Source organism: Hemiscyllium ocellatum, chromosome 10 (assembly GCF_020745735.1).
Source record: "Hemiscyllium ocellatum isolate sHemOce1 chromosome 10, sHemOce1.pat.X.cur, whole genome shotgun sequence".
NCBI classification, from domain to species: domain Eukaryota; kingdom Metazoa; phylum Chordata; class Chondrichthyes; order Orectolobiformes; family Hemiscylliidae; genus Hemiscyllium; species Hemiscyllium ocellatum.
In genome coordinates this window covers 8,429,217-8,452,967 of record NC_083410.1, presented here as the reverse complement: position 1 = coordinate 8,452,967, position 23,751 = coordinate 8,429,217, and the positions used below count along the sequence as shown (strand labels likewise).

The following is a 23,751-nucleotide window of genomic DNA, read 5'->3' as shown; positions in this document are numbered from 1 at the left end:
CTGGATTAGAGGTAGGGACACCACCACTGTGCAACAAGACTCCCAGTGCATATCTGACCCCCTAAATTACTTATGCACACTCAATTCATTTCCAAACCAAGTAAAATTACATTAAAAAGCAACATTTGCACAGTGTTTCACTACTTCAGGATGACCCAAAGCACTTCACAGCCAATGAAATGCTTTTAAAGTGTCATCACTATGCAACACAGGGAACCCGGCAGCCAATTTGTGCACAGCATGATCTCAGGTAGAATAATGTCAGAGTGACCAGTAAATCTACTTTACTGGGACATGGACCAAGAGATCAAGCCATACACATGGATAGAGCTCACGTCTGCACCAATCTCCTGAAGAGCATCCCATGACTCATTCTCCCATAAGCCCACATTTTCCATGACAACCCATCTAGCCTGCACACTATGGGCAAATTAACATGGTCAATCCGTCTAACCTGCATACCCTTGGACTGTGGAGGAAACTCACACAGCCACAGTGAGAATGTGCAAACTCCAGTCACACAGTCACCCGAGGGTAGAATTGAACCTTGATCCCTGGCGCTGTGAGGCAGCAGTGCTAACCATCAGACCTAGCAGCGGTAATTAGGCTATTCGGCCCATCAAGTCTGGTCTGTCATTCAATCATGACTGATAGGCTTTTCAACCCAATTCTCCCGCTTTCTCCCCGTAACCTTTGATCCCCTTGACAATCAAGAACCTGTCTATCTCAGTCGTAAATATACTCCATGATCTGGTCTCCAGAGCCTGCTGTGGCAATGAATTCCACAGATTCACCCCTCTCTGGCTGAACAGGTTTCTCCTTGCCTCCATTCTAAAAGGGTTTTCTAAGGCTGTACCTTCGGGTCCTCAACTCTCCTGCCAGTGGGAACACCTTCCCAACGTCCACTTGCTCAGTATTCTTAAAGTTTCAATCAGAATCCCCCCTCATCCTTCTAAACTCCATCGAGTCTAGTCCCAAAGTCTTCAAACGCTCCTCATATATGATGTCTTTCATCCTGGGATCATTTTCATGAACCTCCTCGGCACCCTCTCTCCAATCAATACATTTGATGTCACCACGTCGTCCACTGGCATTGGCTGGTGAAACAGAGCAGAAGCAGCTACGGTTTTTGACAAAATAGGGCTGTGGGATATTCATGTTTACTCAAGTCAGGGCAGACAGAACCTTGGGTCAACATCTCAGCCAAGAGACAGCACCTCTGAACCTGCGGCATTCCCTCAGTGCTGTATGGGATGTGGCTGGAACCTGGAGCCTCAGGGAACAGTTCAGATAACCTTCTCCAGCAGAGCAGAAAGCTTCACTCAAACGCACCACTCACACAGATCAGTCAACAATTACACAGGTCCGACCTTTGCAAACACCATTCACGCCCAAACAAAACTAATTATGGATGCTGGAAATCCAGAAGTTAGACAGAAATTGCCGGAGAAACTCAGGATCTGGCAGCACCAACAGGAAGAAAGCAGTGTCAACATTTCAGGTTCATTGACCCCTCTTCAGTTCTGAAACCTTAACTCTGCTTTCTCTCTGCCAGACCTGCTGAGCCTCTCCAGCAATTTCTGCTCAAGTCCAAACGGTCAGTCAGGTCAAACTTCCATCTCTTAAATAGGGAGGCAATAAGAGATCCTGGCAGAAGTGTCACTTGACCCAAAACTTGAACTCTGCTTTCTCTCCACAGATGTGGCCAGACCTGCTGAGTCTCTCCAGCAACTTCCGTTTTTGTGGGCAATTAGAGCAACGGCTACATGTGAAGGGCTTTTGCCAGCAAAGTCGATTTTCCTGTTCCTCGGATGCTGCCTGGCCTGCTGTGCTTTTCCAGCACCGCTCTAATCTAGACATGTAAAGAGGAGACCATCAGGAACACTCTCTTCATGTTGGACTCTCTCGGGCTGAATAGCAGGAGTTAGAAACTAAAATGTCGATGTATTCCTCCCTCACGTGGCCTCGTTGTTAACTGTAGCACCCCGGAGGACAAACAGAAAGGTCGGGCTACAATCCTAGAATTTTCACAGCCTCTGCCAATCTCACAGCTATGGCCAACGAGCAGCAAAGCTCAAATTTAGAAAACAAAACTCCAGGCAAAATCTCACACACCATCTTCCCTCTCTGTGCCAGCTTGGTTCTAGCTTGGCCTGGTGGGGAGGAGAAGCCAGCAGAGATATTATCAGCACAAGCTGAACTGACAGATGCTCTCCTAATGCACTATCGAGTCGTAGTGTCTTGAAAACTGCTGACAGCTACCTCACCTTGTGCTTCAATCAACGCGGAATAATCAGATCCCAGGGCATGGTTCCCAAACACCTCTCCACCATGACCTTTAAAATAACCTTTTTTATATCGTCGTTCAACTTGGAGACAGCATGGAAACAGACCCTTCGGTCCAACCCGTCCATGCCGACCAGATATCCCAACCCACTCTCATCCCGCCTGCCAGCACCCAGCCCATATCCCTCCAAACCCTTCCTATTCATATACTCATCCAAATGCCTCTTGAATGTTGCAATTGTACCAGCCTCCACCACATCCTCTGGCAGCTCATTCCATACACATGCCACCCTCTGCATGAGAAAGTTGCCCCTTTGGTCTCTTTTATATCTTTCCCCTCTCACCCTAAACCTATACCCTCTAGATCTGGACTCCCCCACGTCAGGGAAACGACTTTGTCTATTTACCCTATCCTTGCCCCTCATAATTTTGTAAACCTCTATAAGATCTCCCCTCAGCCTCCAACGGTCCAGGGAAAACAGCCCCAGCCTGTTCAGCCTCTCCCTATAGCTCAAATCCTCCAACTCTGGCAATACCCTTGTAAATCTTTTCTGAACCCTTTCAAGTTTCACAACATCTCTCTGATAGGAAGGAGACCAGAATTGCATGCAATATTCCAACAGTGGCCTAACCAATGTCCTGTACAGCCGCAACATGACCTCTCAACTCCTGTACTCAATACTCTGACCAATAAAGTCTTTGCAAATTGAGAGGGGGGGGGGGGGGGGCGGTGTCACCTTTTCAGGTCAGGACAGCCCAAAGAATTTGAGCAATAGATTACATATTCACACAGAAAGAGAAAATAGGAGAGGCGGTAGGCCATTCAGCCCTTCCAGCTTGCTGTGCCACTGAATAGGATCATGGCTGACCGTCCACCTCTGTATCCTCTTCCGACTTTCTCCATCAATGCCTTTCATGACAAAGGTCAAACAATTATTGTTCTGACGGGGGCACAAAGGGATAGGGAGTAATGGCAGGCACATTGAGTTGAGGGGGCGTTTGGCCATGATTAGAACCAATGATGGTAACAGGCCTGGGGCTTCCCCTCCCCTGTTCTTAATGTTCGGGGAAGGCTAACTACAGCAAAATTCAGCTGAAGCTGGGGGAACTAGGATTGGGGACAGCTTTTTTGCAGATAAATCCATATTAGATATGTGGGAGGCTTTTAAAGAAAGGTTGATTAGACTGCAGAATAGACATGTCCCTGTGAAAATGAGGGATAGAAATGGCAAGATTAGGGAACCATGGATGACAGCTGAAACCGTGAGACTAGCTAAGAGGAAAAAGGAAGCATACAAAAGGTCTAGGTGACTGAAGACAGACGAAGCTTTGGAAGAATATAGGGAAAGGAGGACCAATCCGAAATGAGGAATTAAGAGGGCTAAAAGGGGTCATGAAATATGTTTAACAAACAGGGTTAAGTAAAATCCCAAAGCCTTTTATTTCTATATAAGGAGCAAGAGGGTAACTACAGAAAGGTTGGCCCACTCAAGGACAAAGGAGGAAAGTTAAGAATGGGTAAGATTCTTAATGAGTACTTTGCATCGGTGTTCACCGAGGAGAGAGACATGGTGGATGTTGAGGTTCGGGGTAGATGTTTGATTACTCTAGGTCAAGTTGGCATAAGGAGGGAGGAAGTGTTGGGTACTCTAAAAGGCATTAACCTGGACAAGTTGCCCCTTTGGTCTCTTTTATATCTTTCCCCTCTCACCCTAAACCTATACCCTCTAGATCTGGACTCCCCCACGTCAGGGAAACGACTTTGTCTATCCCCAGTCCAGATGGGACCTATTCCAGGTAACTGAGGGAAGCAAGAGGGGAAATAGCTGGGGCCTTAACAGATATCTTTACAGCATCCTTGAACATGTGTGACGTCCCGGAGGACTGGAGAATTGCTAATGTTATCCCCTTGTTTAAGAAGGGTAGCAGGAATAATCCAGGTAATTATAGACCAGTGAGCCTTATGTCAGTGGTAGGGAAGCTGCTAGAGAAAATACTGAGGGATAGGATTGATTTACATTTGGAAGAAAATGGGCTTATCAGTGACAGGCAACATGGTTTTGTGCAGGGAAGGTCATGTCTTACCAACTTGACAGAACTCTTTGAGGAAGTGACAAAGTTGGTTGATGAGGGAAGGACTATAGATGTCATATACATGGACTTCAGTAAGGCATTTGATAAGGTTCCCCATGGTAGGCTGATGGAGAAAGTGAGGTTGCGTAGGGTTCAGGGTGTACTAGCTGGATGGATAGAGAACTGGCTGGGCAACAGGAGACAGTGAGTAGTAGTGGAAGAGAGTTTCTCAAAATGGAGACCTGTAGAACACCACTGGTCACAGGAGTCCATGCTGGGAGAAACTTCTGTACTCAGAGTTGTGGGATTTGGAGGCAGATTCTATATAAGGTTTCAAAAGAGAGCTGAATATACATTTGAAAGGGATGAGGTTGGGGCAATGGAGACAAGGCTAGAGTGTGCAACTAGCTAGGTGGCTCTTTTGGCAGCTGGAACAGAGATGATGGGTCCAATGGCCTCCTTCTATGCTGCAAAATTCAATTCTTTTACAATTCTAAAGGGAGGAGGAGGTCTACAATTGGCAGAGAAACCGGACAAGAACTGCCTTTTACAAACGAATCCATGAATACTATGGACACCCTTGAAAGGAAGCTGAATACCATGATGTAGGCATGAGTCTGTTCTCCTTCAGATCAAGGACAGAGTCTCATGTGGGGGTGGTGGGGGTAGGGGAGGGAACGAGAGACACAGATCTCCTAGGCCACTGGTCAAAAATACACCCCCCTCCCCTCACCGGAGTCTCAATGTGTTGTATTGTAGGCTATATGAATGCAGACTGGGACTGCTTCTCACTGAGAGACTCCCACTCTCTGGAACATTTAACAAGCGCAACAGACTCTTAGTTATTGACTTCCACATGGTGGGTGGGTTACGGATTTCAGTGTCTGCCCAACTCTCGTTCCAACTTACCCCAAGCCCAAATATTCTGAGGTCGTCAGGGGTGGGTGAGAAGGTGCCATGACAAGTCCAGCCCTCCAACCTAGGGCACACATGAGGGAGGTGTACATACAGCCACTTGCGTTGCTCAGAGTGTACCCGGGCACCTCATTCTGACAAAAATAAAACAAATTTGCCAGTACCTCCCTGAAGTGTGTTCCAGCCAATGGGGTACTTTTGTAGGTACTGGTGTAGGGTGTAGGAAATGAGACAGCCAGTTTGCACACGAAAGACAAACAGCAAAAATCATTGGTTGACTGTAATTTTCAGGAGTGCTGGTCAAGGGAGATACAGTTCAGACACGATCTGCCAAGTTGTATGGTCCTTGGAAGCTATCTTGGTCTCCTTCATGGAGGTAGGATGCAAAAGCGTTGGCAACAGCTGAGAGGTGATTTGCTAGGTTAATACCTGGAATGATTGGGGTGCCTTACGGGGAAAGCTTTGTAAAGGTTTCACAGGAGTTTCAAAGAGTGAGGGGTGATTGATCGAAGAGTTTAAGATCCTGAACGGTCTTGGCAAGTTGGACATGGGAAGGATACCTCCTCCTGTGAGTCAGTCCAAAACTAGGGGGCACCGTTTCAAGATGGAGATGGGATGAGATGAAGAGATTTTATTTCCCTTCAGAGGGTCGTGAGACCACCTCTGTCAGACAGAAGATACAGACGCTTGAACACACATACCAAGAGGTTTAGGAACAGTTTTTCCCTGCTGAATGGACCTCTCTAACTTCAATTTATGTTGATCTTACTTTGTGCACCTCCTGTGCAGCCCTGATCCTGTTTGTCTCGCTCTGTCTAAGCACCTTATGATCTGTATGTCCTCGTTTGCCATGATCTGCCTGTACTGCTCACAAAACAAAACATTTCACTGTACTTTAGGTACACATGAGTAGAATAAATCAAATCAAAATCTTTGGAACTCCGCCTCAGCGGCAGAGTGAGTGAATATTTTTATGACAGAGGTGGGGACATTCTCATTAGGCACGGGGTTGGACAGAGATGAGAAGGTGGAATTTGGGACAAGATGATCTTATTGAAGGAGATTCGAGGGGTTGAATGGTCTTATTCTGCTCGTTTCTTTTGTTGTGATGCCCAGTGTTTCATGTGCTCAACAGTGCCTGAGAATGCAGTTAGAGAATCAAATGAAAGAACAGAGTAATGAATTGGAAGGCCAGGGGGGGTGTGGGTTAAAGCATCATTCGACCACAAACGTGCTCTCGACCATGGAATTTGTTGTGATTTGCACTTTCTGGAAAACAAATCTATTTCACATGCTGCTAATAGTTTCCATTTCAAGTGGCATATACTGTGGAAAGAACAATTCTTTATGTTAACATCTGAACAGACGGTTTTTAAGGTCAATGTGTAAAATTTGGTTGTTTTGATAATGCCAAACCACTAATAAGTGATGGAGAAGAATGAGCGTTCCCAGATTGCCTCAGTATTCCCAGCAGCAACTCTCCAGTGGCTCAGGTAGGGAGGAGGTGGTTTTACACAGTCAGACAGCCAAAGCCACAAGGTTCTGCAAGAGTCCGATTAAACTTTTGATTTGTGCCAAATTAGCCAATACCAGCCAGAAGAAAGTCACCTCAGGCTATCACACTGGTTAGCGGACACAGAAAGTCAGGTTACAACTGGGATTCCACTGGCATCCCCACCAGCACGTGCACAATCGTACAACCCAGGGGGCACGTGCTACCAAGGTTCAGTGATGGTTGTGGCATAGAAAGTGGTGCTTTGGCACACACACCATAGGGCAGTCCAGTCAGTTCATACTCCTGCTCTACCCCCTGCAAGCATCCTTCCAGAATCGTTCGTCATCTCCATCAAGAGGCCATTACCACTCACTACAAAGATTTTCACCACATCCCCAGTCCATCTCTTCCCCAAAACCCACAAATCTTTGCCCATCCGTCAATGGGCAGTCCACTAAAGGGAAAAGCTTTCCTTTGTTTCCATTGTGGGAGCCTGTCCATCAAACCCCTCTCCTCAATCTCCCTCACTCCAAGGAGAAAAGAACAACTTTTCCAACCTAATCTTGAAGTGACAATCCCCGAGTACCACCTTGTCAATCTCCATTGTTCCTTCCCAATAACTCTTGCACACTAGGGATATATGCCTGGTAGAAAGCCTCCATTATTGGTACAGAGGGCCATCGGATGTGAAGAGCTGGACCAGACCACCTCAAGCTTTGAGCCTGTTCCACACCTCAAGAGAATAATGGCTGGTCTTGATGAAGGGCTTTTGCCCGAAACATTGATTTTTCTCCTCCTTGGATGCTGCCTGACCTACTGTGCTTTTCCAGCACCACTCTGATCTAAACTCTGGTTTCCAGCATCTGCAGTCCTCACTTTTGCCTTATTGTGTTCTTGTCCTGTCTTCCCTCGCCCCATAATAACCCATAATCCCTTGTTGATAAACCAACTGACATCTGTGTAGCATGCAACCAGCAGCGTGATAAAGAGTAAACATAAAGGAGTTTTACCAAATCAGAAAGCATTGATATGTGTGTGTCAAATACACTGAGTGTCAGAATTATCCAGTTGCTTCCATCACCATGTTACAGACCACACAACACCAGGTGAACGTGTTGGGACTATAACCTGGTGCTGTGTGATTTTTAACTTTGTCCACCCCAGTCCAACACCGGAGCCTCCACATCATTCCTTCACAACGGTGGTGCAGAAAGAGGCGGCCGTTCTGCCCCACTCTCTCACTCCTCTCTCACCCAGCCTTTGGTGTCATGTTTTACTTTTTAAACATGAGACACCTTGGGGGTTTTGTTTCTGCGATTAAGATAAAGGCATTTCAGGGTGATAAATTATCGTTGAAACTGTAGCCCACGGTGCTGGCTCTGGGATAGGGGGATCTGATTAAAGCATGGAGCTAGGGGATGGTTTATTTCAATCTGAACCAGTGCCAGTGTTGAAGATTCGTTACATCATCAGATTACACAATAAGCAAGGAGAGAGAAAAGGGTTAAGAAAATAGTCACACTTGATAATCTGAAATTAAAATGAGGAAGGGCCAGGAACATTTTACAGAACATTCTAAGACCCTGTAACACGTTAGTCTTTTTGGAGATGGAAGGAAATTTCCATTTTTTATGCCGCAACTGACATTGGTTTGGTGAGGAAATGGAAAGTAAAAAGTTTGCTTCAGAACACCACAACTCGCACGTGCACACTGAATCTGCTGAGCCTTCCATTCAGCTGACGTGATCTTTGAACTTAAAGGCTTCATATTTACCTCAAAGTTCTATAAATAACACAAATGCATGTCGTCAGTGCTCGATCGCACAGGCACATATTCTGTCATTACACAATAAAACGCCCTCGATCAGCTGACTCACTGCAGTCTAAGAGCTTAGACTCTGAAGACTGCCCACACCCACAGTTCCATCAGACAGATAAAGCACATGCTGATGTCTCTTCCTGCAGCACGTTCCCATTTCTTGCTCCCGGGAAAAGTTGACTCGTCAGAAGCCAAAAGCTATATCTTGAGGTACTCCTGAAGAAGGGCTTATGCCTGAATCGTCGAATCTCCGGTTCCTTGAATGCTGCCTGACCTGCTGTGCTTTTCCAGCAACACATTTTCAGTACTCAACATCAAGCATTGCTTACCCAGAATTCCACCCAGCTCGACTGGAAGCATTTGGCAGCTGACCTGTACGGCTGACAACTCGATGGGCTGAATGGCTTACCTTCAATCTCTGAATCTTACAGCGTAGGAGACTGCCATTCAGCCCATCTCCTCCCAGTTCTTTCCCAACAGCTTTAATTCCTTTTCCAAGAACACACCTAATTTCCTTTTTGAAAGTTAAATCAGCTTAAATCTGTTTCCACCACCATCTCTGGCAACACATTCCACATCATCCCAGCTTGCAGCATTAAAGGTCTCCCCCTTTACACTTTTGCTCATTTATCTATAATCTTGAAGCCAATGTCCATTGGTGATTGGTTTTGATTGTTCCATTCAATTTCTCCTTATTCATCATAATTTGAGCAAACCATCTCTATACTCTCTCCCAACCCTTGTTATCATTAAACCTCTATTCCATCAAGGCAATTAACCCTCCATCAATTCTTATTAAAACCATGACAATTACAAAGGGGCATGGATAGGGTAAACAGACAAAGTCTTTTCCCTGGGGTCAGGGAGTCCAGAACTAGAGGGCATAGGTTTAGGGTGAGAGGGGAAAGATATAAAAGAGACCTGAGGGGCAACTTTTTCACAGAGTGGTACATGTAGGGAATGAGCTGCCAGAGGAAGTGATGGAGGCTGGTACAATTGCAACATTTAAGAGGCATTTGGATGGGTCTATGAATAGAAAGGGTTTGGAAAGATATGGGCCAGGTGCTGGCAGGTGGGACTAGATTGGGTTGGGATATCTGGTCAGCATGGACAAGTTGGACTGAAGGGTATGTTTCCATGCTGTACATCTGTATGACTCTATGGGGCAAGGTTTTTTGAATTTACCAATTGTATGCTTCATATTACAAATTAATTGATTGATTCAGAGACCCTGGTCTTATATGACATTATAGTGAACTCTGTACACTGAGACAAAGGTAAAGTCAAAAAGTGTGGTGCTGGAAAAGCACAGCAGGTCAGGCAGCATCTGAGGAGCAGGAGGATCAACGTTTCGGGCATAAGCCCTTCATCAGGGATTTTGGGGATGAGAGAGAAGGGATGCTCTTCCAGCGCCACACTTTTTGACTGTGATCTCCAGCATCTGCAGTCCTCATTTTCACCTGGGACAAGGTTAAGGCTCGTAAATAGAGCACTGCAAGTGGGCACTCTCCATAACTGTGCATATCAACCGCTGTTAAGTTATTTTACAAAAAGGGGGTTTTGTGGAGTGATTGCCAGGGCTGGAGTCTCAAAAATGGAGTGGGGCAGTATTGTAAGCTGACCTCAGGCCTCCTCTTTCGAAATGAGAGTTCATATAGTTCAGAGCATGTTCTAAGTCAAGCTGGGTGCTCTATTCCCAGCAGGCCAGCCGCAGGGGAAGTGCCTCAGGGATACCCTCAAGGCCTCACTGGTGAAGTGCGGCATTCCCACCAACACCTGGGAATCACTGGCCCAAGACCGTCCAAAAGTGGAGGAAGTGCAACCCGGAAGTAGTCAAACACCTCAAGCCATCCTGTCAGGAAAAGGTGGAAGCCAGGCACAGATGGTATAAGGAACACACTGTCCCACCAACGCCCCAGTCACCCTTCCCATCACCACCTTCTGCCCCCAGTGTAACAGGGCTAGCAGTAGCCCCATCATTCTGTATAGCCACGTACAGACTCACCCTAAAACAGGAAGGAGGTCTACAAGGGACTGCCGACAAGAAGTAAGGGAGAACGACAACTTCTATTTATATAGCGCCACAAGTGAAGCGTCCCACAGAACATCAAAGAGATACTGGCTCGGTCAGGGAGGACAGCTTTAAGGGGGGGGGGGTTTAAAAAAATGAGGGGTCCAAAGGCAGGCAGGGAGGGGAATTGCAGAGCTGGAGATCCTGACTACTAAAGGCATTGGCAAAAATGGCAGAGCTATGTTAATGAGGTGCACCAGAGGCAAGAGTCACAGGGTTGTGGTGTTGGAGGGGATCACAGAGATCGGGTGCCATGTCTTGGAGCCATTTGAAAGGAAGAACAAAAAGTTAGTTTTTTAAAAAAATACATTCACAGAATAACTGGCCAGGCCAGCATTTATTGCCCATCCCTAATTGCCCAGAGAACAGTTAAGAGTCAGCCACATTGCTGTGGGTCCGGAGTCACATTAGACCAGACCAGGTAAGGATGGCAATTTCCTTCCCGAAAGGGCATTAGTGAATCAGACGGGATTTTCCCAACAATCGAAATGGATTCACACTCATCATTAGACTCTTACTCCCAGATTTTACTGAGTTCATATCACACCATCTGCCGTGGCAGGATTTGGACCTGGAATGTTACTTGGGTCTCTAGATTAGCCAGTGTCATGATAAAACCACTATGCCATCAACTCCCTCTTAATTGGGCTTGGAGTGCAGGGGGACAGAACTTGCTGTAAGCTAATACACGGATGCCAGAGTTCTGGATGACCTCAGGTTTATGGAGGTTAGAACATGGGAAACCAGCCAACATGAGAACTGGGATAGTAAAGACTAGAGGTAAGCAAGGCCTCGTGGTAGAGGTTGGGGTGGGTAGGGAAAAGAGAGAGTGCTAGAAATGGCATGAAAGAGATTGCACAGAAAGTTGGATTTACATTACAATATTCACAACATTGGGTCTGTCTCACAGCCACTGAAGTGCTACAGTAGTCCCTGTTGTAATTTCGGAAACACAACTTGTGCAGAGGATGATTGTGCACTCATAGATTGAGGAGTAAATATTGGCCTCAACACACAAGGGGAACACCCCAGCTCCTCTTCAAAGCAGACAGCGTCATCTCTCTCAGGATCCATTTCATCCAGCTGTGAGACAGCAGAGAGCAATTCACGAGAAAGGCAGTACCTTCCAACAACACAGCAGTCCCTCGGTGTTGCAGTGGGACACCCACCCAAAACTTTGTGTTCTTGTCTCTGGAATGGGGCTGTTGCAATGAGTTTTGGCTCAGAGACAAGTTTGCAACCAACTGAGTCATAGCTGACAGAGCATTGACTTAGTGCCCTTTTAGATTGTCCCAAAATGCATTACAAAGTAATGCAACCAACCAACTGGCAAATCGAATCTCACTTTCCAACTCATGAGATCGAGAGAAAATAAAATAAAATTTAAAATAAACTTCACCTCTGCTGCACCTTCTTTGCAGCTGTAACACGGTGTTCTGCCCTCTGTTCTGCTACCCTGATGTAGTTTATATGGTACAATCTGCCTGCATTGTAGACAAAATAATACTTTTTCGCTGCATCTTGGTGTGTGACAATAATTAATCAAGCTAGTGTACGGCAATCATCTTTTACACAAAGATTCTCTCACGTGTGCAACACTCAAACCACATTCTGCTGTTGACTTACTCATTTTTGTCATTGTAAATAGGCAGCATTGATGGGAAGGAATAACTCCGAGCAGAGAGTGGTGCCATTAGGCACACCCCTGGATTAAGATTTGGTCTCTACTTGTCCCTTCTTGTTTGCTGAGCCAATCGGGATTTCAAAATGTGCGTAGCCTGAGCAAGTGTCACCTTCTCACCTCCCGGGGGGCTGGGTGTGTGAGGCAGAAACATGGGAACATGCTATTCAATTCTCTTCTTCTGTGCTTCCTCGAAGGTCACAGGGTTGGGCACGTCACCCCCTGGTATCTCAACAATGCAGCTTCATTCACTCCATGTGGCAGAACTTAAACCTACCTTGACTGCAATTCTATGTATGTTTACGTGTACATACTTACACCCATACCCTACATAAAAGGATGTAGGAAATAGGAGGAACAGTAGTCCATTCGGCCGAGTGATTATACTCCAACATTCAATTGATCAATGGACCCAACCACGGGGATTTAATACCACTTTCACATCCGTTCCCCTTAACACATGGCATTTTTCTTTAACATTAATTTATGGGACACAGGCATTGCTGGCTGGGCCAGAATTTACTGCCTGTCTGTAACTGGCCTTGAGGAGGCGATGGTGAGCTGCTTTCTTGATCCTTCATAGTAGTTCGAGTCACAATGCCCTTAGGGAGGGAATTCCAGCATTTTGACGCAGCCACAGTGAAGGAATGGCGATATATTGCCAAGTCAGGATGGGGAGTGGCTTGGAGGGGAACTTGCAAGGGGATGGTGTTCCCCATGTATCTGCTGCCCTTGTCCTTCTAGAGGGAAGTGGTTTGGGTTTGGAAGGTGCTGTCCAAGGATATTTGGCGAATTTCTGCAGTGCATCTTGTACATAGTGCACACTGCTGCTGTGAAAGGTTGGTGGGGGTGAGTGTTTGAGAATGGGGGTCACTTGGTCTGATTCAAATAACAGCAAACAGCAGGTAGTCATGAATTCCTGCCCTTCCTAACCTAGAGATACAGAGACTGACTTGTACTGCCTCTAATATAACCACAAAGAGATCTGCAAGATTTGAACACGGGTGCTTAGTCAATGCATTTGCTAACGGAATGTGAACATTGCTGGCAAAGGTCAGCGTTTATTACCCATCTCTATTTGTCCCTTTAACTGAGTGGCTTACTTGTACCATTTTCAACAATCAGCTCATTTGTTGCGGGTCTGCAGTCACATGTAGGCCAGACCAACTAAGGATGGCAGATTTCCTTCTCTAAAGGATGTTAGCGAACCGGAAAGACTGAGCATCATGGAAACAGACCCTTCGACCCATCTCGTCCATACTGACCAGGTTTCGTAAACTGAACCAGTCCCATTTACCTGCATTTGGCTTACCTTTCCTATCCATGTACCTGTCCAAATATCTTTCAAAGGTTGTAATTCCTGTAAAGCCAACATGTTACCAGCTCCTCCAAATTATCAGGAAGAGAAAAGCTTTCCTAAAATTCATGTGAAAAAAAATAGGGCCAGACTACTAGGAAACCTACAGATTAACAAAACCAGTTAATGCTGAAGTCACCAAGTCTCGCAGCATCTGCACCGGGAGAAACAAGAGTTAATGAAATGTGTGAGCCCTAAGACAAAATGTCTCCCTTGTTCTTTTGATTGAAAATTTCCCAGTTCTGTCAGAAAAGGTCAGAATTCCGAAGGTTAACAGCTAACTGTGCTCCTCTCTCTGTGGTTACTGTCAGCACCTGCTGAGTATCCCCAGCACTATCTGGTTGTACCTTCACACACTCAGAATGCTCATTTTACGGGAATCTCTGCTTTCGTTACAGGAACAACGGCAATAATTTGTTTATTGAATGACAACACAGTTAGGATGGAGCAGCAAGATGGTAATTCTGTTTGGGATGCCAATGAAGTGATGAGCCACAAGCACAATTGATTAATGGATGTCATTATAAAGCCAGAGTCGGTGCTGTGTAAAGTGCATTAGTCTCAATGTAACCATGTTAACTTGGCCTTCATAGTTCAAAAGCCTCATATTGAGCCCGAGCAGGGACACGTCAGTCAGTTGAGTGCTGCAGGGCTTCTGGACTTTTGCAAGGATTCTCTTCTGAATGAGAATCTTCCTTTTCACCCTCAGGATTAGTTAGATTAGATTCCCTACAGTGTGGAAACAGGCCCTTCGGCCCAACCAGTCCACACCGACCCTCCGAAGAGCAACCCACCCAGACCCATTCCCCAACATCTAACACTATGGGCAATTTTGGCATGGCCAATTCACCTAACCTGCACATTTTTGGACTGTGGGAGGAAACCGGGGCACCTGGAGGAAACCCACGCTGACACGGGGAGAATGGGTAAAGTCCAAACAGACAGATGCCTGAGGCAGGAATTGAACCCGGGTCCTTGGGGTTGTGAGACAGCAGTGCTAACCACTGAGCCACCATGCTGCCCATGTCTAACATGAGGGAGGAGCACATTCGAGCAGTTGTGTTTAATCATCCAACACCATTCACGGCTGGATGTGGCAGGACTGGAGCTCTGAGATCTGATCCACTGATTGTGGGATTGCTTAGTTCTGCCTGATATTTGCTGCTGATAGTGTTTGGTAGCTTCACCAGGTTGGAGAAAGTGAGGACCGCTGACACCGGAGATCAGAGTATAGAGAGTGGTGCTGGAAAAGCACAGCAGGTCAGGCATCATCCGAGGAGCTGGAAAAATCAACGTTTCGGGCTTAAGCATCATGAAAGGTCTATGCCCAAAATGTCGATTCTTCTTGTCCTCGGATGCTGCCTGACCTGTTGTGCTTTTCCAGCACCACACTCTCGACTCTGATGTTGGTATACTGCTGTGTGCCATCTCTGCTGGGTCAGTCCTATCTGTGGGACAGGATCTATCCAGGTTTGGTGATGGTGGGGTCTGGGACACTGTGGGGAAAGTAGGATTCTGAGAGTGCAACTATATCAGGCTGTTCCTCGGCCAGTCTGTGAGACAGCTCTCCCCATGTTGACGCTTGCCCCCAGATGTTAGTAAGGAGGGCTTTGCGGGGTCGACAGAGCTGTTTCTGCTGTTGTCTTTTCCGGTTTCATTGCTTTGTTGAGACGTCGTAGTGATTGAAACAACCAAGCCACACGGCCGTGAGGCTGGAGTCATGTGTAGGCCAGACCAGGTGAAAATGGTACATTTCTTCCCCTGAAGGACATTAGTGAGCCAGATTGGGTTTTTATTTTCGGACACTGGATTCACGGTCACCAAGAGATTCTCAATTCCAGATTTTTCTTTTTAATTATTGAGTAAAAATTCCACTGTCTATTCTGGTGGGATTCAAACTCAGGTCCCTGGAACATTAGCTGAGTTTCTGGATTAATAGTCTAGCGATAATACCGCTTGGTTGTCAATCTCCTCCTATCCCACTTTAAACGTCTCAAGGTGTGTTCTGACACAAAATCTGACATCAAACGGCACAAACTGAGAATACACAACACCGAGGCAAGTTTAGAAGGCGTGCCTTAAAAGGAGGAAGGGTGAGGCAGAGACCCAGGAGGGTTAGGGAGGGAATAGGGCAGCTGAAGGCAGCTCCATCACTGATGTTTGTATCAGAATCTGGGACATGTAAGAGGCTAGAGTTGGAGGACAGTCGACATTTCAGGCTAAAGCCCTTCATCAGGCCATTCCTGATGAAGGGCTCCTGCCCGAAACGTTGATTTTCCTGCTCCTCGGATGCTGCCTGACCTGCTGCGCTTTTCCAGCACCACTCTGGTCTTGACTCTGATCTCCAACATTTGCGGTCCTCACTTTCACCTAGTTGGAGGAATCCAAAAGGTCACAGCAGGTGTGACTGAAGGAGCTCCCAGAGTTTGTGGACATGGATGAGGATGGGTGAGGGAAGGTTGGAAAAGTGTCGGGTTTGCAGGCTCACCAAACAAAGGGACAGTGAGGGGAGGACACACAGTGTCCCCGAGCCACCAAGAGTTGAAGCACTTTGTCAGGGTGGGCTGCTGGTTGGCTGTACACACTGTAACAGAGCAAAATCCTCTTCCTTAGATTAAGTTTGCGTCACATCATTGATGAGATACTTCAAGATTTACTGACGATACTCCAGCTGAAGGGCTTTGGAGAAAAAACATGAGAATCATCTTTCAGAGGGGCCTCAATTCTCCTCTCAGTTAGATGTGAAAAACTCCCATTCCCCACTGTCTTAAATAATGCGCATCCCTCAATAAACATCACGAAAGATACAAATAATTTGGTAATCTCTCTCATTGGTTGTGAGCTCTTGCTGTGCTTGAACTAAGTGGCCTCTTTTCTCCCCCCCAACTCCCGCGCCCCCCACACGACACCAGTGACTACATTTCAAATGTGCTCCCTTCTCCCTTCCCACAGACATTTTGTCTGTGCTGAGGTTGTAAATAGGGTGCTTTGCAAATGCATCTTTTTTTATTCTTCTGGTAAGAATGAAGTTGTACAGTGCTTGGCGAGATCTCTGCACCTGTCATAACTGGTTTCTAACTACTATCTTCTGTCACGACCAAGCTATTTTTGGGCAGTGAGAACTACAAAGCCTGCCTATTATAATGAATCGGTACCTGTTTATGATGTATGTTCGGAGTTGTAAATGCCATTTCAGCGTATGTCAGAGTGTGTGCAGAGACCAGTGAGATCCACCAATTGCTCTCCAATCTGCACGCTGACTGTTTGTTTAAATTGATATTACGAGAAGAATTATTTAACTGCATCCAACTATGAAAAGCAGGTTAGATTCACTGGAGATGACAAAATGCTTCCAGTTGTGATGGGCTCTCGCTACACCACATGTATCATGTATCTTGTCAACATCCAAAATCAGCACTGAAAATGTGTTGCTGGAAAAGCGCAGCAGGTCAGGCAGCATCCAAGGAACAGGAGAATCGATGTTTCGGGCATGAGCCCTTCTTCAGGAAGATCCAAAAATCAGACAAGCGGTTGTGAGGTGCTGCATTTTAGGCAAATCAGGGCAGGAGTTTATACACTTTGGGTCTTGGGGAGCGTTGCTGAACAGAGAGACCTTGGAGCGCAGGTTCAGAGTTCCGTGAAAATGGAGCCCCAGATAAACAGGGCAGTGAAGAAGGCATTAGGTACGTGTGCCTTTATTGGTCAGTGCATTGTGTATAAGGTTGGGAGGTCATGTTGTGGTTGTACAGGATATTGATTAGGCCTCTTTTACAATACTGCATCCAACTCTAGTTTGAGGTAGTCAGGCAGGAGGCTGGAAGAACACAGCAAGCCAGGCAACGTCAGGAGATGGAGAGGTTAATGTTTCAGGTGGAACATTTCTTTGGAATGGGATGGGTGTTGGGGGAGCCGCAGATAAAGGGAGTGGCAAGGGCAGGGTGGTGAAGTGGGGATAGGTGAAGACAGGTAGAGGGTATGACCTGGTTAGTCAATGGGAGGAATGAATCCAGTTGGTGGCTGGGAGCAGTGGAAGGGAGGGGGAGGGGCTGGTAAGTGACTCGGGGAATGGGAAGGAAGGTCATTTGAAGTTGGAGAACTCAATCTTGAGTCCTCCGGGCTGTAGGCTGCACAAATTGTTCCTCCAATTTGTGGTCTGGTTCATTGTGGCAATGGAGGAAGCTGAGGGTGGTCATGTTGGAAAGGGAGTGGGAAGGGGAATTAAAATGGGCGGTGACTGGGGGGATCTGGTTGGACCCTGCAGGCCTGGCTGAGATGCTCGGGGAACTGTTCCCTGAGTTTATGTTTGGTCTCCCCGATGCAGAGAAGACCACATCGGGAACACCTGATACAGTAAACTAGGTTGGAAGAGAGACAGGTAAACCTCTGTCTCACCTGGAAGGACTGTTTGGGGCCCTGGATGGAGGGGAGAGGAGTGGTATATCAGCAGGTTTTGCATCTTTTCCGGTCTCCCTGCTATAGGAAGGATGTCATAAAACCTGAACGGGTCCAGAAAAGATTTACAAAGGATGTTGCCAGGGTTGGAGGATCTGAGCTATTGGGAGAGGCTGAACAGGCTGGGGCTGTTATCCCTGGAGCGTCGGAAGTTGAAGGGGTGACCTTATAGAGGTTTATAAAACCATGAGGGGCATGGATAGGGTAAATTGAGAAGGTCTTTTCCTTGGAGTGGGGAATTTCAGAACTAGACGGCATAGGTTTAGGGTGAGAGGGGAAAGATATTAAAGGAACCTAAGGGGCAACCTTTCACGCAGAGGGTGATACGTGCATGGAATGAGATGCCAGAGGAAGTGGTGGAGGCTGGTACAATTACAGCATTTAAGAGGCATCTGGATGGATCCATGAATAGGCAGGATTTAGCAGGATAAGGGCCAAATGCTAGCAAATAGGACAGGATTAATTTAGGATATCTGGTCAGCATGGATGAGTTGGACTGAAGGGTCTCTTTCTGGGCTGTACATTTCTATGACTCAACAGCAGGATAGGATGGAATGGAGGTGCCAGTGGGGAGTGTGGGCCATCTGATCCCAGGTGCAATCTTGAACCTAGCTACCACAACCATCAATTATTGACAACTGGGAAGGCAGTGCGTGAAGGACTGTCATGAGGGGGAAATGCAGGTATTGACCAACCCCAATAAAAAACAATCCATCAATGGTTCCTTAACATTCAAATACTGAATCATCCACTAACAACATTCTGGGGGTTACCATTGACTAGTAACTGAAACAGACTCACCATATAAACACAGTGGCTACAGGAGCAGGTCAGAGGCTGGGAATCCTGCAGCCAGTAACTCACCTCCTGACTCCTCAAAGCCCATCCACCACCTACAAGGCACAAGTCAGGAGTGTGATGGAATACTCCCCACTTGCCTGGGTGGGTGCAGACCCCAACAACACTCAAGAAGCTTGACACCATCTAGGACAAAGCAGCCCGCTTGATTGGCACCACATCCACAAACAACCACTCCCTTCACCATCGAAGTACACACTGCTGCTACTGAAGATCTACCAGATGCACTGTAGAAACTCACCAACAGCACCTTCCAAACCCATGACCCTTGTCCTCTTGAAGCAGATAATTGCAGCGGATAATTGGGAACACTACCCCCTGCAAGTTACCCCCCCAAGCTCGACATCATACTGACTTGGAAATATTTCATTGTTCCTTCACTTGTCAATGGGTGAAAATCCTGGAATTCTCCCCTTGACAACATTGTTGGCTAACCCACAGCACATGGACTGCAGCGGTTCAAGAAGGCAGCTCACCACCACCTTCTCAAGGGGCAACTAGGGATGGGTAATAAATGCTGGCACTGCCAGTGATGCCCACATCCCACAAGTTAATTTAAAAAAACAACAAAATGCAGATTGTTGTGGGGGAAAGCACTTGGCTTTAGAGTGTCACTATTTATTGAGCGGAGTGGTTACGAGCAAGGTAGTGGGAGGGAGAGAGAACAGACACACAGTTTACAGCCACTGCCCGCTACACTGCTCAACATCGCTCCTGCGATGGCACACTGTCCAATCTAACAAGCTAAAGTCCTGCCCTGAACCGAGGGTAACAATGCCACTGTATACACAGACAGACCAATGTCCATCACTGTCAGATCAATCAGAAACAACAGCTGCTGTCACTGTCCCTCCCACTCCGAGGAAAGGAACCATGCACCAATTACTGTACTAGTGGAATTCAAGATTGAAAGCAGCAAAGCAAATGAAGCAAAAATAACAGTGGCTTCACGTTGCTAAAGCAGCTGATAGGTTACATATGAGGTACAAAATAAACCAATAATTCTTACTCTCCAAAATTGGAGACTTCATTCAACACATCCAAGAATTACATTTTTAAAGCATTAATTTCACAGTATTGCCATGTTATTAAAGCTACTCCGTTTCATTTTAATAGCAAATTCAGTTTTACTGACCTTCCAGAAATTGCTAAAGGGCTGGATCAGATAGGAAAATGGCAGACTACAGCAGGACAGAAACTTATTTATGACAAAGACTGACCCTTGGTGGGCACCAACCCCAGGAGACACTGGACAAAGAGTGAGCCCAGAATATTATGGATATGGACTGACCCTGGGGATATTATTGACACAGACAGACCCTGGGAAACACTGTAGACTGATCCTGGGGATATTATAGACACAGATGGACCCTGGGGAACACTGGACACTGACCCTGGGGATATTATGGATACTGACTGATCCTGGGGAACACTATACCTCCCACTCTGACCCTGGGGATATTATAGACACAGATGGACCCTGGGGAACACTGTACACTGACATTGGGGATATTATGGATACTGACTAACTGACCTGGGGAACACTATACCTCCCACTCTGACCCTGGGGATATTATGGATACAGACTGGCCCTGGGGATATTATGGACACAGACTGAATCTGGGCAACACTGGACACTGACCCTGGGGATATGACAGATACTGACTGACCCTATGGATACTAACTGACTGAGCCTGGGGAACACTGGACACTGACAACGAGTGAGATATTGGCTCTGGGAAGAGCCGGGAACACAAGAGAGGGAGCGCTGGAGAGAGTCTGAGACTGCAACATTCACGATTCTAGTAGGAGAATGTTCCCAGGAAGAGGGGAGCTTGGGAAGATTTTCAGAGAAAGCTGACCGGAGTTTTCAGGTACACCAACAGCCAGGACAGAGTGTCAGAGGCAGAAACATGTTTAAATCTACACCGAACAGGCTCTTCTGTCTTCTCTCTCTATCTGTCTGTCAGTGAAACTTCACAAAGGATAACTAATGCAGAATTTCAACACCTCTCCGAAATACGCGCACACACACACACACACACACACACACACAAACACATACCGACAAACATTTTCACCGACACTACTGCAGTTAACCAGATCAGAGGAAACTTAGCACATATCCTCCCGGCCTCAGCAGACTTAGAGCGAAAACAAAAGCAGTTGCAGCTTATGAGAACATGATAGATATCAGCTCTAACACGATTAGGGCAACTTGTTCAAAATAAACTCCGAAATTCGGGGGCGATGAAAAGAAATATAATAAGAACTCTGCTCCTACCTACATTGGCTTGTCAAACAAATGTCAAAACAAAAGTTGGCTAAGGTTGTAAGAAAATGACTGATAAAACCAATTATCTCTTGCACACACACACACAGACAACACTTAAATCGAGCAAAAAAAAAGACATAAATGCGTTTAATTACCTTAGAGATTCCATTAAAAGCCCGTTTGCATAGCTCAGTGGAGCCACAGCACTTTCCGAGTCCCCTTATCGTAAAACCCAAGGGTAGGGCATTCTCTACAAGGAAGATAAATTGACAATCTATGTTTACAGGCACACAGCGACGGCTTTAATCTTTATTCATTTCATTGACATCCAGGAGATTCCTCGTTTGTCCTCTGAGGTCACTCGTGAGAGGCGAGCAGCACACTCCAGGGGCTGCTATCAATCATAAAGGCAACCTGTGACTGGGCTGAGTGTCAGGCAGCAAGGCACTCCTCATACAAACTCCTCACCAGAGAAAATACCCAGCGCTGATGCACATCCACGCACAGAAATAGCTACAGGGCCCCCCTCAGGGTTACACCGACAAGCGACTTGCTGCACAGCGAGGGGGGGGGGGGGACCCACACAATCACATCCTTCCCCCAAAAGCAATGCTGACACCTGGAAGTTTTATTTTTAAAAAATTAATAACAAAACTATAAATGTGAAATGAGTCAGCACCCCCCTGTACACTGATAAGCTCAGGGGCACTACTTTTACATGATTTTTAATTTTAGGGGGAGTATTTGTTCCGAGTATTAAATGTACATATTTCCATGAATGAAATATTGTCTTGAGAATACCCCGAGACTGGAAGCAGCTTTCGGAAGGATCGACTTCAGTTTCTCTAGCTCCTCCCCCCCTATAACCAGCCTACCCATTTTCTTCTTTTCTCTTTCCTTCTCCCCCTCACTCCTTCCCCACTTTGCTTTCACCCTGCACACACAGCCCCCCGGTCTTTCTTGATCTCTCCCTTTTTCTCCTCTACCCTTTTCACTGTCTCTCTTTCCCTCTCCCTCCTTTACTTTGCTCTCTCTTTCCTTCGCTCTGTGTCTCTCTTTCCCTCTCCCTCCTTTCCCTCGCTCTCTCTTTCCCTCTCCCTCCTTTCTCTCACTCTCTCTTTCCCTCTCCCTCGCTCTCTCTTTCCTTCGCTCTCCCTTTCCCTCTCCCTCCTTTACCTTGCTCTCTCTTTCCCTCTCCCTCCTTTCTCTCACTCTCTCTTTCCCTCTCCCTCGCTCTCTCTTTCCTTCGCTCTCCCTTTCCCTCTCCCTCCTTTACCTTGCTCTCTCTTTCCCTCTCCCTCCTTTCTCTCACTTTCTCTTTCCCTCTCCCTCACTCTCTCTTTCCCTCTCCCTCCTTTCTCTCACTCTCTCTTTCCCCCTCCCTCCTTTCTCTCACTCTCTTTCCCTCTCCCTCCTTTCTCTCACTCTCTCTTTCCCTCTCCCTCACTCTCTCTTTCCCTCTCCCTCGCTCTCTCTTTCCTTCGCTCTCCCTTTCCCTCTCCCTCCTTTCTCTCACTCTCTCTTTCCCTCTCCCTCGCTCTCTCTTTCCCTCTCCCTCCTTTCTCTCACTCTCTCTTTCCCTCTCCCTCCTTTCTCTCACTCTCTCTTTCCCCCTCCCTCCTTTCTCTCACTCTCTCTTTCCCCCTCCCTCCTTTCTCTCACTCTCTTTCCCTCTCCCTCCTTTCTCTCACTCTCTTTCCCTCTCCCTCGCTCTCCCTCCTTTACCTTGCTCTCTCTTTCCCTCACTCTGTGTCTCTCTTTCCCGCTCCCTCTTTTACTCCGTGCTCTCTTTCCCTCTCTCTCCTCCCCTCGCTCTGTCTCTCTTTACCTTCTCTTTTTGTCCTTCCTTCGCCATCCCTCTGTGCTTTTAACCCCAAGTTCCCTGTCTCTTTCCCTTTCTCCGTTCTCACTTTATCATATCAAGTCCCTGCCACCTCACTTCCCCCAACACTATCTCCCTCTCTGTCTCTCCACCCTCTCTCTCTCTCAATTATCCCCTTCCCCTCTCCACCCACCCTTTTCCTCTCCTTTCCTTGCATGCCCCTGCCCTCTCTTGCCCCTCCACCATCCACCCCTCCATGCCTTGCATGACCTCCCACCCCCTCACCCCCCTCCATCAGCATTGAACCTCCTCTCTTTCTCACGCCCCCACCTCAAATTCCCACCTTCCATCCCTGCCCACCCCGTCAACCTCCCACATCTTTTCCTCCCCTGTTCCATTCCCTCTCTTTCCACCCCCTCATCCCTCCCCGTCTTTACCCTTTCTCACCTTCCACTCCTCCCACCCCCCTATAACTCCCTTGAAACCCTTCCTCACTCCATATAGGTGAGCCTTGGTCTATTGCCATTACACAGAGCAACTGCAAGGTCTGGTGACTCCCTCCCACAGGAGCTGCTGTAGGGGGTCAGGAAACCAGAGAAGTGACTTAGCAAACCAGGGGGAGGGGGAAAGACACCACACCCAGGTGC

At 47.0% G+C, this 23,751-nt stretch overlaps 1 protein-coding gene across 4 annotated transcripts in view; it reads right to left on the bottom strand.

Annotated features, from left to right (window-relative positions):
- The window catches only part of hivep2a (HIVEP zinc finger 2a), a 217,087-nt gene that overhangs the window by 131,486 nt on the left and 61,850 nt on the right, over nucleotides 1-23,751 (bottom strand). For 2 of the 4 annotated variants that reach the window (XM_060831219.1, XM_060831218.1), the window contains exon 2: nucleotides 21,438-21,532. The exons of 1 other annotated variant lie outside the window; for it this stretch is intronic. The gene's annotated coding sequence lies outside the window, so the exon portion shown is untranslated. Of the gene's footprint in view, nucleotides 1-21,437; nucleotides 21,692-23,751 lie in introns of those variants that run through there. One more of the 4 variants, XM_060831220.1, reaches the window with a different exon arrangement.